This window comes from Triticum urartu, chromosome 2, assembly GCF_003073215.2.
Source record: "Triticum urartu cultivar G1812 chromosome 2, Tu2.1, whole genome shotgun sequence".
Lineage (NCBI taxonomy): Eukaryota > Viridiplantae > Streptophyta > Magnoliopsida > Poales > Poaceae > Triticum > Triticum urartu.
In genome coordinates this window covers 423,955,482-423,969,914 of record NC_053023.1, presented here as the reverse complement: position 1 = coordinate 423,969,914, position 14,433 = coordinate 423,955,482, and the positions used below count along the sequence as shown (strand labels likewise).

The 14,433-nt window shown below is 46.4% G+C and overlaps 1 pseudogene; it reads right to left on the bottom strand.

Annotated features, from left to right (window-relative positions):
• Positions 1 to 11,257, bottom strand: part of LOC125541627 — a 54,882-nt pseudogene extending 43,625 nt beyond the window's left edge.
• Between the last annotated feature and the right edge of the window lie 3,176 nt (positions 11,258 to 14,433).

Genomic DNA, 14,433 nt, shown 5'->3' with positions numbered 1-14,433 from the left:
AAAAGTTTATATTGACATAAAAATAATAATACTTCAAGCATACTAACAAAGCAATTATGTCTTCTCAAAATAACATGGCCAAAGAAACTTATCCCTACAAAATCATATAGTCTGGCTATGCTCTATCTTCACCACACAAAGTATTTAAATCATGCACAACCCCAATGACAACCCAAGCAATTGTTTCATACTCTAACTTTTTCAAAACTTTTTCGATCTTCACGCTATACGTGAACGTGAGCCATGGATATAGCACTATAGGTGGAATAGAATGGTGGTTGTGGAGAAGACAAAAAGGGAGAAGATAGTCTCACCTCAACTAGGCGTATCAAAGGGCTATGGAGATGCCCATCAATAGATATCAATGTGAGTGAGTAGGGCTTGCCATGCAACAGATGCACTAGAGCTATAAGTATATGAAAGCTCAAAAGAAACTAAGTGGGTGTGCATCCAACTTGCTTGCTCATGAAGACCTAGGGCAATTTGAGGAAGCCCATCATTCGAATATACAAGCCAAGTTCTATAATGTAAAATTCCCACTAGTATATGAAAGTGATAACATGAGAGACTCTCTACTATGAAGACCGTGGTGCTACTGCACAAGTGTGGTAAAAGGATAGTAACATTGTCCCTTCTCTCTTTTTCTCTCATTTTTTTATTTGGGCCTTTGCTCTTTTTTTATGGCCTCTTTTTATTTGGGCTTCTTTGGCCTCTTTTTTTTCATCCGGAGGCTCATCCCGACTTATGGGGGAATCATAGTCTCCATCATCCTTTCCTCACTGGGACAATGCTCTAATAAAGATGATCATCACACTTTTATTTTTCTTACAACTCAACAATTACAACTCGATACTTAGAACAAAATATGACTCAATATGAATGCCTCCAGCGGTGTACCGGGATATGCAATATGACAATGATGGAGTGTGTCATAATAAACGGAACGGTGGAAAGTTGCATGGCAATATATCTCGGAATGGCTATGGAAATGCCATAATAGTTAGGTATGGTGGCTGTTTTGAGAAAGGTATATGGTGGGTGTATGATACTGGCGAAAGGTGCGCGGTATTAGAGAGGCTAGCAAAGGTCGAAGGGTGAGAGTGCGTATAATCTATGGACTCAACATTAGTCATAAAGAACTCATATACTTATTGCAAAAATCTAGAAGTTATCAAAGCAAAGTATTACGCGCATGCTCCTCGGGGGATAGATTAGTAGGAAAAGACCATCGCTCATCCCCGACCGCCACTCATAAGGAAGACAATCAATAAATAAATCATGCTCCGACTTCATCACATAACGGTTCGCCATACGTGCATGCTACGGGAATCACAAACTTTAACACAAGTATTATTTAAATTCACAACTACTCAACTAGCATGACTTTAATATTATCACCTCCATATATCAGAACAATTATCATGCTTCAATCTTTTCTTAGTATTCAACACACTCAAAAGAAAATTTCACAAATCTTGAATACCAAGCATATTATTATTGAGAAAATTACCATGCTATTAAGAGACTCTCAAAATAATTTAAGTGAAGCATGAGAGATCAATAGTTTCTTTAAAACAAATCCACCACCGTGCTCTAAAAGATCTAAGTGAAGCACATAGAGCAAAACTACATAGCTCAAAAGATATAAGTGAAGCACATAGAGTATTCTATCAAATTTTAATTCATGTATGGCTCTCTCAAAAGGTGTGTACAGCAAGTATGATTGTGGCATACTAAGACACAAAGACACAAATAATACAAGACGCTCCAAGCAAAACACATATCATGTTGGTGAATAAAAATATAGCTCCAAGTAAATTAGCGATGGAAGTGGACGAAAGAGGGGATGCCTTTCGGGGCATCCCCAAGATTTGACTTTTTGGTGTCCTTGGATTATCTTGGGGGTGCCATGGGCATCCCCAAGCTTAGGCTCTTGCCACTCCTTGTTCCATAATCCATCAAAAGAATTCACCCAAAACTTGAAAACTTCACAACACAAAACTTAAAGTAGAAAACTCGTGAGCTCCGTTAGCGAAAGAAAACAAAAGACCACTTCAAGGTACTGTAATGAACTCATTCTTTATTTATATTGGTGTTAAAACTACTGTATTCCAACTTCTCTATGGATTATAAACTATTTTACTAACCATATATTCATCAAAATAAGCAAACAACACATGAAAAAACAGAATCTTTCAAAAACAGATCAGTCTGTAGTAATCTGTAGCTAGCGCAAGATCTGGAACCCCAAAAATTCTAAAATAAATTGCTGGACGTGAGGAATTTATCTATTAATCATCTTAAAAAATAATTAACTAAATATCACTCTTCAAATAAAAATTACAGCAGTTCTAGTGAGCGCTAAAGTTTCTGTTTTTTACAGCAAGTTCAACAAGACTTTCCCCAAGTCTTCCCAACGATTCTACTTGGCACAAACACTAATTAAACAAAAAAACACAACCAAAACAGAGGCTAAATAATTTATTTATTACTAAGCAGGATCAAAAAGCAAGGAATAAAAATAAAATTGGGTGGCCTCCCAACAACCGCTATCGTTTAACGCCCCTAGCTAGGCATAAAAGCGAGGATAGATCCAGGTATTGCCATCTTTGGTAGGCAATCCATAAGTGGCTCTCATGATAGTTTCATATGGAAATTTTATTTTATTTCTTGGAAAGTGTTCCATGCCCTTTTTAATGGAAATTTAAATCTAATATTCCCTTCCTTCATACCGATAATCGCACCAACCGTTCTAAGGAAAGGTCTACCAAGAATAATAGGCAAGAAGGATTGCAATCTATATCAAGAACAACGAAATCTACGGGCACATAATTCCTATTTGCAACAATAAGAACATCATTAATCCTTACCATAGGTTTCTCAATAGTAGAATCCGCAAGATTCAAGTTTAGAGAGCAATCATCAAAATTACGGAAATCTAGCAAACCACATAAAGTCTTGGGAATAGTGGAGACACTAGCACCCAAATCACACAAAGCATAAAACTCATGATCTTTAATTTTAATGTTAGTAGTTGGTTCCCACTCATCATAGAGTTTTCTAGGGATAGAAACTTTCAACTCAAGTTTTTCTTCATAATATTGCATCAAGGCATCAACAATATGTTCGATGAAGGCTTTCTTTTGACTATAAGCATGTGGAGAATTTAGCACGGATTGCAACAAGGAAATACAATCAATTAAAGAGAAACTTTCATAATTAAATTCCATGAAATCCAATATAGTGGGTTTAGCAACATCTAGATTTTTATTTCTTTCAATCCCACTTTCATCAATTTCATCATAAAGATCTAAATACTTCGAATTTTTAGAACGCCTTCTAGGTAAAGGAAGATCATATTCAGTTTCATCAAGATTCATATTCCAAAACAAATATTTAATAGGAGACACATCAATAACTTTTATATCTTCATCTTGATTTTCATAGGAATTCGGTTTAGCGGCCATCTTATTGACTAAGGTGGCTTACATATCCGAAATTTCAGCAGCCATCTTTTCTAGACGAGCAATTTGGGATCTTATACCATCAAATTCTTTAGACATATCATCAAGCTCTTTATTCATATAACTCATAAAAAAAATTTGTTCCTTAAGATCATTTCTAAAGAAATTATTATGCTCAAATTGCAAAACCATAAACTTCCTAACATTGGTTTCGATCTCCTCTAACCTTTTAAGGTGAAGATCACCAAATCTCAGTTGAGCCATCGCGACAAACAAGCAATCTAACACACGAGCAAACAAAAAGGCAAGCGGAAAGGAGAGGGAGGATAGAGAAAGAGAGGGGGGGCGAATAAAACGGCAAGGGTGAAGTGGGGGAGAGGAAAACGAGAGGCAAATTGCAAATAATGTAATGCGAGAAATAGGGATTGTGATGGGTACTTGGTATGTTGACTTTTTGCGTAGACTCCCCGGCAACGGCGCCAGAAATCCTTCTTGCTACCTCTTGAGCTTGCGTTGGTTTTCCCCGAAGAGGAAGGGATGATGCAGCAGAGTAGCATAAGTATTTCCCTCAGTTTTTGACAACCAAGGTATCAATCCAGTAGGAGGCCACGCTCAAGTCCCTCGTACCTACACAAAATGATAGCTACTCACAACCAACGCGATTAGGGGTTGTCAATCCCTTCACGGTCACTTACGAGAGAGATATCTGATAGATATAATATTTTTGGTATTTTTGGTATAAAGATGCAAAGTAAAAAGTAAAAGGCAAGGTAAAAAGCAAAGCAAGATTAAAGTGATGGAGATTGATATGATGAGAATAGACCCGGGGGCCATAGGTTTCACTAGTGGCTTCTCTCAATAGCATAAGTATTCTACGGTGGGTGAACAAATTACTGTTGAGCAATTGACAGAATTGAGCATAGTTATGAGAATATCTAGGCATGATCATGTATATAGGCATCACGTCCGTGACAAGTAGACCAAACTGATTCTGCATCTACTACTATTACTCCACTCATCGACCGCTATCCAGCATGCATCTAGAGTATTAAGTTAAAAACAGAGTAACGCCTTAAGCAAGATGACATGATGTAGAGAGATAAATTCATGCAATATGAAATAAACCCCATCTTGTTATCCTCGATGGTAACGATACAATACATGCCTTGCTGCCCCTTCTGTCACTAGGAAAGGACACCGCAAGATCGAACCCAAAGCTAAGCACTTCTCCCATGGCAAGAACTACCAATCTAGTTGGCCAAACCAAACGGATAATTCGAAGAGACTTGCAAAGATAACCAATCATACATAAAAGAATTCAGAGAAGATTCAAATATTATTCATAGATAGACTTGATCATAAACCCACAATTCATCGGTCTCAACAAACACACCGCAAAAAGAAGATTACATCGAATAGATCTCCACAAGAGAGGGGGAGAACTTTGTATTGAGATCCAAAAAGAGAGAAGAAGCCATCTAGCTAATAACTATGGACCCGAAGGTCTGAGGTAAACTACTCACACTTCATCGGAGAGGCTATGATGATGTAGAAGCCCTCCGTGATGATGGCCCTCTCCGGTGGAGCTCCGGAACAGGCCCCAAGATGGGATCTCGTGGATACAGAAAGTTGCGGCAGTGGAATTAGGTCTCCTGTTCTGATCGTTTGGGGGTACGTAGGTATATATAGGAGGAAGGAGTACATCGGTGGAGCTCCGAGGGGCCCACGAGGCAAGGGGCGCGCCCTAGGGGGGGCGCCCCCCACCCTCGTGACCGCCTCTCTGATGCCTTGGCGTAGGGTCCAAGTCTCCTGGATCACGTTCGGTGAGAAAATCACGTTCCCGAAGGTTTCATTCTGTTTGGACTCTGTTTGATACTCCGTTTCTTCGAAACATTGAAATAGGCAAAAAACAACAATTCTGGGCTGGGCCTCCGGTTAATAGGTTAGTCCCAAAAATAATATAAAAGTGGAAAATAAAGCCCAATATAGTCCAAAACAGTAGATAATATAGCATGGAGCAATCAAAAATTATAGATACGTTGGAGACGTATCAAGGTATAGCAGTAGATCCCACCAAGGTTTAGTTAGTCACTGAATGGTTGGCACCCACTTCAGTTAGCGAGATCTGCAGTTTTCTTGGACTCGCAGGATACTATCAGAGATTCATTGAGAATTTTTCCAAGATTGCGAAGCCAATGACGGAATTATTGAAGAAGAATACCAAGTTTAAATGGACGGAAGATTGCGAGGCAAGTTTCCAGGAGTTGAAGAAACGTTTGACTACAGCCCCAGTGCTGACACTGCCAGATATACGTAAGGATTTTCAAGTGTATTGCGACGCCTCTCGCTTAGGACTTGGAAGCGTGCTTATGCAGGATGGAACAGTTGTTTCGTATGCCTCACGACAACTAAAACCGCACGAATTGAATTATGCCACGCATGATTTGGAGTTAGCATCCGTAGTGCATGCATTAAAGACCTAGAGGCGTTACCTTATTGGAAACCATTGTGATGTGTACACGGATCATAAGAGTTTGAAGTACATTTTCACCCAGAAGGAGCTGAACCTTAGGCAGAGGAGATGGTTGGAGCTTATAAAGGACTATGATATGAAGCTTCACTATCATCTAGGAAAGGCCAATGTCGTAGCAGATGCTTTGAGCCGGAAGAGTTACGCTAATACCCTAGAAAGCACGGGATTGCCGAAGGAGTTAGCAGAGGATCTCCGGGAACTTCGTTTGGAGATTGTTCCTAGAGGTTTTGTTGCAACAATGGAGGTTCAGTCTACATTGTTGGGAAAGATTCGAGAAGCTCAGAAGGATGACAAAGAGATTGCGGAGACAAAAGAGAAAATGAGCGAAGGAAAGGCCAAAGGTTTTCGTGAGGATGAGCACGACACCTTATGGTTTGAGGACCGTGTTTATGTGCCCAATAACACAGAGATCCGGAAGTTAATACTTTAGGAGGCTCATAACTCACCATACTCGATACACCCCGGAAACACTAAGATGTATTTGAATTTGAAGGAACGTTTCTGGTGGGCAGGGATGAAGAAGGACATCGCCGAGTATGTAGCTGTATGTGATGTATGTCAGAGAGTGAAGGCAGAGCATCAAAAGCCAGCAGGATTGCTACAGCCTATGCCGATACCCGAATGGAAGTGGGATAAACTTGGCATGGATTTTATCACCGGACTGCCCAGGACCAAATCAGGTTATGATTCTACATGGGTAGTAGTTGACCACTTGACCAAAGTAGCACACTTTATCCCAGTGAAAACAACTTATACCAGTGCAAAGTTGGCCAAGATATATATGACCAGGATCGTATGTCTGCATGGAGTTTCGAGGACCATCGTATCGGATAGGGGGACACAGTTTACCTCAAAGTTTTGGCATCGGCTGCACCAGACTTTGGGAACGAGATTGGAGTTCAGTACAGTATTTCACCCGCAAACGGATGGACAGACCGAGAGAGTCAACCAGATTCTGGAGGATATGTTGAGAGCCTGTGTGCTAGATTATGGATCTAGTTGGGATGATAATTTGCCTTACGCAGAGTTCTCATACAACAATAGTTACCAAGCTAGTCTGAAGATGGCACCGTTTGAAGCCCTGTATGGACGAAGGTGCAGAACACCGTTGATGTGGGATGAAGTTAGAGACCGACAGTTGTTTGGACCAGACTTGATCAAAGAGTCTGAGGAGAAGGTTGAACTGATTCGAGATAGACTGAAGATAGCTCAGTCCAGACAGAAGAGTTATGCAGATTCGAAATGCAAGGAGGTAACCTATGAAATTGGAGATAGAGCATATCTGCGAGTATCACCTTTGCGAGGAGTGAAACGTTTTGGACTTAAGGGAAAGTTAGCCCTGAGATTTGTAGGACCGTATCATGTTTTGGAACGGATGAGAGAAGTTGCCTACAAGTTGGAGTTACCCGAAGGACTGTTAGGAGTTCACGATGTGTTTCACGTTTCCCAGTTGAAGAAGTGCCATGCTGAGATGGCCGATATACCGCTAAGAGATACCGTACCCTTGGAGGCGATTCAGTTGGACAATGATCTGACTTATGAGGAAAAGCCAGTCAAGACTTTGGAGTTTGCCAGTCGAGTCACCCGCAGCAAGGTTCACTGGAGCCACCATACCAAGGACGAAGCCACATGGGAACGAGAGGATGATCTTCGCAAAGACCACCCACACCTATTTTCTAGCCAAACCGAATCTCGAGGGCGAGATTCATCTTAAGGGGGGTAGGTTTGTAACATCCCAAATTTTCAATTTGGAATGTTATACATAGATCATTCTGGCATATCATATTTTTATTGCATTTTGTCCCGCGATCCTCGAAATCCTAAGCAACTCAAGGACCCTCGGAGAGAGTTGGGGATTTCCCCGGTTTTCAAATTTGATTTTTATCAAATTTTGAAACGAGGATTTTGGTTTTAATCATTTTTCTCTCCGAGAATATTTCATATTAAAATATATGAGAGGGGATAATATGACTTCTCCAAAATAAATGAAACATGGGACGAAAAATATTAAAATCAAATCTTTGTTTTATTTGGGTGTTATTGCAATTTTGTTTGCATTAGAAAAAAATTGCACGTTTTCAAAATTGCATTTTAGGGACAAGAAAATGTTCATCTCGTTCTAAATATTTTATTTAGACGGTGAAAATTTGTTTTGGCATTTTTAGAATTTTATTTTATTTTCTAGGATTTTTCTTAGTTTTGGTGGAATTATTTAAAAAAATGTGCAGGGGCTAACTGGGCCGAAGCCCAGCCGCCGGCCCACCTCCCCCGTGACGCCGTCTCCCTCAGGAGACCGATGCCGCCACGCCGCCCCGGACCGGAGTCCGGCTAGGACTTCGCCCCGTCGCCCCTTTGCCCCCTCCCCAAGGCACCCCCTCCCCTTTATATACCCCGCCCCGCCCAAGCCGCGCCGCCGCCGCTGCCGCGCCCCGCCGCTGCTGTCGTGCCGCGCCGCGCCACCACCGTCGCCGCCACGTCTCGATGGACCGACGAGGTAGCCGCCGGTTTTTCTTTAAACAAAACTGATCCGGTTTTTTTAAAGAAAACCCTAGTTCGTTTTTTCAGTTCGCCGGTTTTTCCCGGTTTTTCTTTTTAGCGGACGTTCGTCCGTTTGTTCGATTTAACAAACGGTTTTCGCTCGTTAGTTATAGATAACGAACGCTCGTTAGTTAGCCTGTTCGTCAGTTTGCTTTAATCATATTTTTTTCCGCGATTATTTCTAATCATGATTTCTGATCCGATTTTCATTCTAGTTTATCTTTTCGCTCGTTTATCAGAATCAGACGATTCAAGCGCCTAGATCTTTGTCTTGGGATCCTCTTTCTGTTTAACCAACTTGAACAAGCTTTTGCTACTCTAAAATTTGACCTAGGTCCAGATTAGTAAACGGATCTTGTTTTGTTCGCCGTTTGAGTTTCGTTGCTCCGTTTGATTTGATTCTTTTTGCAAACCGGAGTTCTTAAGTTGAACTTTCTGGTTAGATCTTCTTATTTGAGATTTACCCGTGTTTCTTTGCTTTATTGCTTATGTATTCTATTGTTTGTTTGCGATAGAATTCCCGGAGTGCGAAGCGTGTTATTTGGAGTCTCTAGGTTTCGCGGATCGTCAGCAAGGCAAGTAACACTTTGATCATACCCCTTTATCACCCAGTTTTATGCATTAGTTCCAATCCTCAAACATTGCATGGTTAGGATGTCATTAACATGTGGGTTGGGAAGTAGTTGATGAGGTAGAACCTATTGCCCTGTTACATTCAAACCCTTGGGAGTTACTTATACGCATTGCTTATATTGCTATGCTATGCTCGTAGACGTTGTTTGGGTGAGTGAAATCCATAACAGATGTGAGATTGTTAATTAATGGTTCAACTTAAGGTGGCAACTTAAATACACATCTGGGTGGATTGAGGCACCTGGAGTACCCAGTGTTGCCTGTATTTTTGGAAATCCCGAAGTACCCGTGTGATATTAGGTTTGGCTACGAGGTCTGTTTGGTATTAGGCCCATACCATCAGCGCCCCTTCATCAGTTAGATAGAAGTAGCGACAGAGGTTGCGAAGATGGTGGATTTGGTCTTACTGTTGTACGACTTTGTAAGGTCTTGTGTTAATAATTAATAAATTGGTCGTATGCATCATCCAGATGCAGAGGCCGGGGGTATTCCACCTTTTCTAAAAAAACATTTCCCTTTCCACATTCAAATGGTGTATGGCTCCAAATCAACAAACTCAATATTCATTAAGAAGTGGCCCAATCCCCCGACCCCCCGAGTCACTCCCTAGGCGACTCCGGGGGCGCAACCCCGCCGCCACCTAGAACTCCCCCACCGGTGCTCCCCCTTCACCGATGCCGTCGGCATCTGCGCCGCGGTGGCAGCGGGCCCCCGCTACCAAACGGAGCCTGGGGAGGCTCCTTCTCGTGGGGTGCTAGCGACTGCTGGTCTTGGATGGGGACGGAGATGGCGGCTCGCCAGTGCGGGCATGACGGGGTGGCAGCCCCGGGACACGGAGGAGCGGGGTTGAGGCGGCTTGCGGTTCCCGGTGTCAGGGCTATGGGATGGTCCCGTTTCTGGGGTCGAACCGGCCCAGATCTGGCGGGGCGGCGGCTTCCAAGGTGGGCCTCTGCGTGTGGCGGGCTGGCTGGGGCGTGGCTGCTCCGGCTGGCATCCGCGAGTCCGTGGTGGTGGCGGTGTACCATGGATTAAGGGCGGAGACGCGGCGGCGTCACTTGAGGTGGTGTGCTGGTAGCGATGAGTTTGTCCGGATCTGGCAGGACTAGTGGCAGAGGCTACTGTGATGTGAAATGTGACTCTTCCAGATGTGGTGGGTGATCTGCTCTTGCGGCTCCGGTGGGTGCTGGGTTCTCTAATGTGGGTTGGGAGAAATCCCTGCTTCGAGACGAGTCTCACAACGACGACAACCGTGGGTGCCGTTCCCTTACTGGAGGCATTGTGTTGGACCCGATCGGACTCCCTTCCTCGAGCTCGGGGGAAACTCTTGTCTTGGTCTGGCCTTCGGACCAGACGGCGGCAGCGGCGGCAAGGCGTCGTTACCTTCCTGAAGGTGTCATCTTGTTGCTCGAGGAGTCTCGTTGGTGTGGCTTGAGTCAGTCGGCTGCCACTCTGGGCGTGGGCCTCCTGGGAGCAATGTACGCCATCTCCGGTGCTCTCACGATGGTACCTTCCCTAGGTTCGCTCAGGCCCTGCCGTTCAGTTGCCGACTTCCTCTTGGCACAAATGGGTGGCAGTACATTGCTATGTGTTGGCCTTGTGTTTTGGTCTTGTTGCAGTAGTCTCGACGTTGGTTGTGACATGGCTGGGTTGCTTTGTGGCTTGCCTTGTTGTCATTGGCATGAGGTTGGACTAGGGATGTGTGTGGTGGATGTGGAGGCTAGTTCTCGTGATTAGCGTTGTAATGGCTGAAAGGCCCTGTATCCGGCTTCTTTGCCGCTTCTGGTTTAATGCGATGATACACATGCTTGTGCGTATTCAAGAAAAAAATATTCATTAAGAAGTTTTATGCTCCATTTGAAGCTACAGACCTCTTGAAACAAAACCCTCGCAAAAAAAATCTCCTGCAACAAACGAAGTTGGCATGAAACTGTATGGCTCCAGTCAAAGCTACCAAAAGCATGCGCTCTGAAGTTCACCAAGACATAAACAAGACAGCTAGCATAAAAGCTCACCTTAAGGGCCGCAGCACCGCCACCGTAGCCGCTATACTGCACGGCATGCTGGACGGCTTCATCCCGGAGGTGGCCATAATCCTATGACAAATGTGAGTCGTATGCCTTTGGATGGAGCTAGCGAAGAATAAATCAAGCTAGCTCAAAGCATATTGTTGAACATATAGTTTGTGCATGTATATTGTATAGCCCAGCCCACCTTCTAGTCATTGTATAGTTAAGGTTGTGGCCCATCTTGTATTCCATATATACGTGCGCTATGCACCGACCAATACATTGTGAAGCATTGTCAAAACACTCGTTTCCAACATGGTATCATACCTGCGATCCTAACCCTAACCCTTCCTGCCGCCGCTGCCGCAACCTGCCGCTGCTGCAACCACGCGTCGCCGCCCACGCTTCCGCCCGCATCCCGCCGCGCCGCCCCAAGCCGCGCCGCCACCCCCTTGCCGCGCCGCCTCCCCACGTGCCGCCGCAACCTCGTTCCCCTCTCGGACTCATGGCCTCCCCCGGTTCCTTCGGCACCACCCGTAGCCGCCGCACCAACCTGTTCGAAGGTCCCAACCCCATCGTCATCCGCGATCTCAACATCCTCGCTCGGATTCCCGTCGTCCTCGATCACCTCTCCTCCACCTACTATGCCTGGAAGACATACTTATTCCTTGTGTTCCGTGAGTACAATCTCCAGGATCACATCAATGGCTCCGTGGATTTCCGCTTCATGGAGGACGATGAGGAGTGGACTTCCATCGACGCCACTCTCATCCGTTGGTTCTACACCACCATCTCAAAGAACCTCTTCCACACGGTAGTCTCCATCGAAGATGACGCTCACGCCGTTTGGACCAAGCTCAATGGCCTCTTCACCGACAACGCGCTCCAACGCAAGGTTTTCTTGCACGGTGAGTTTTTTGGGTGCCGGTAGCTTGACTTGTCTGTCGACGACTATTGCATGCGCCTCAAGAAGCTTATTGACGAGCTCCGTGACCACGGTGAGAAGGTCTCCGACGAGCTTCTTCTCAGCACCCTCATCACCGGCCTGAACGACGACTTCGAGAACGCCGCCTCCAACATCCCTCTCATCACCAACCCGACCTTCCCCAAGATCGTCGCGTACCAGAAGCTGGAGGAGAGGAGGATGCGGATGTCGCGCACCCGGGCCACCCACACGGCCCTTACCGCCGCTACCCGCGGTGGTGTGCCGCCCACCGCCCCGGCTCCCCCGCCGCGGCCCGCCCCGGCTCCCCCGCCACGGCCCGCCCCGGGCCCCTTCCAGGCGCCACCGCCGCACGGGTTCCCCTACCCGGCGCCGCCGCAGGCCCCCCCCCCCCCCCCCCCCCCCCCCCCGCCGAGCAGCAGTAGCGCCGGGGCGGGCATCGTGGCCGAGATGGCCGCAAACAGCAGCAGCAATAGCAGACTGCCCACGGTGGGGCGCCGCGCCAACTGCAGCAGCAGCTCCCGTCGGCGCCCTGGCAGGCCGGCCAGAACCCCTGGATGGGGGTCGTTCACGCGTACTACATGCCTGTACCGCGCGCCCCCGTCCCCGGTTTCTTCGGTGCTCGTCCAGCCTCTCATCAGGCGCTTCACGCGGCCCCTCAGCCGTATCCGCCCGCGTCGCTCTACGGCACCTCTGCGGCCTATGGGCTACCTTCGGCCGGTGGGTTCGCGGCGCTGCTGCCACAGCCGCTGCCGTCGGCCCCGGCCCTCCCGCCGTCGCCTTGGGATGCCACGCTTCTATCGGCCCTCCACACTACAGCAGTACACTGGCGGTGGCGACTGGTATATGGACACCGGATCCACGGCTCACATGGCCGCCAACCCCAGTAACCTTCTTACAACTCACCCCATTCACGCAGCTTCTCGCATTATCATGGGTGATGGTTCTTCCATGCCTATTACTCATGTCAGTCATGCTGCTTTTCCTTCTAACTCCATGCCATTATACCTTTCTAACGTACTTGTCTCTCCTGACATCATTAAAAACCATGTTTCCGTTCATTCTCTTACATGTGAAAATCCTGTCACAGTTGAATTTGACATGTTTGGTTTTTCTGTTAAGGATGCCCGTACCCGGATGGTGCTCCACCGATGTGACAGACCCGACGAGCTCTACCCGGTCCACTCATCCACCTCCTCCATTGATGCACCCATGGCGCTTTCCGCCGGAGTGGACCTTTCGCATGCTCGTCTCGGTCATCCCACCACCGCTACCCTTCGTCATATTCTCCGGAGTTTTTCATTCACGTGTAATAAGATCGACGATCACACTTGTCATGCTTGTCGTCTCGGCAAACATGTTCGTCTTCCTTTTAGCACGTCCTCGCATGTTGCATCATACCCGTTTGAGTTAATTCATAGTGATGTTTGGACCTCTCCTGTTGCAAGTAACACGGGCTATCTTTATTATCTTGCCATACTTGATGATTTTTCGCACTATGTGTGGACCTTCCCGTTGCGGCGAAAGTCGGATTCTGTTGCCACTCTCACCGCGTTCTACTCCTATGTCTCCATGCAGTTTGGACGACCCATTCATGCGTTGCAAACAGACAACGGGAAGGAGTTTGATAACCTTAAGATCCGCAACCTTCTTGCCACACATGACACGATTTTTCGTCTCACTTGCCTGTACACTTTGCAACAAAATGGTCGCGTTGAGTGCGTGCTTTGCACTCTTAATGACTGCGTCTGCACCCTCCTCTTTCATGCCAACGTGCCACCACGTTTTTGGCCCGACGCGCTTGCCACCGAATCACTACTCATCAACATTCGTCCATGTCGCACTCGCGGGAATTTTGCACCTCATCACCTTTTGTTCAGCATGCCACCCTCCTATGCTGACCTCTGCATCTTCGGTTGCCTGTGCTACCCTAGCATCACTTCCACTACTCCTCATAACCTCGCACCTAGGTCCATGGCATGTATTTTTCTCGGCTATCTCCCCAACACCAAAGGCTACCGTTTCTATGATCCTATCTCACATCGGGTGATCACTTCCCAACACGTTTACTTTGATGAGATGGTTTTTCCGTTTCGGTAGGTACCTTCGGATGTTGCGTCTTTGCCCGCTCCCGCTGATGGCCGTTCGCGTGCCTCTCTTGGGACGCCTCCCGGCTTTGAGGGTGCCCCCCGCGCCACGGGTCGAGTTTCTCCCAGGCTGGCTGCCTTAGGGGCTGCACCCCTCCCGGCGCCCGTGACGCCCTTGGCGTCCCCGGCCCCGACCACGCCGTCGGTTGCTACCTCTTGAGCACTGTGT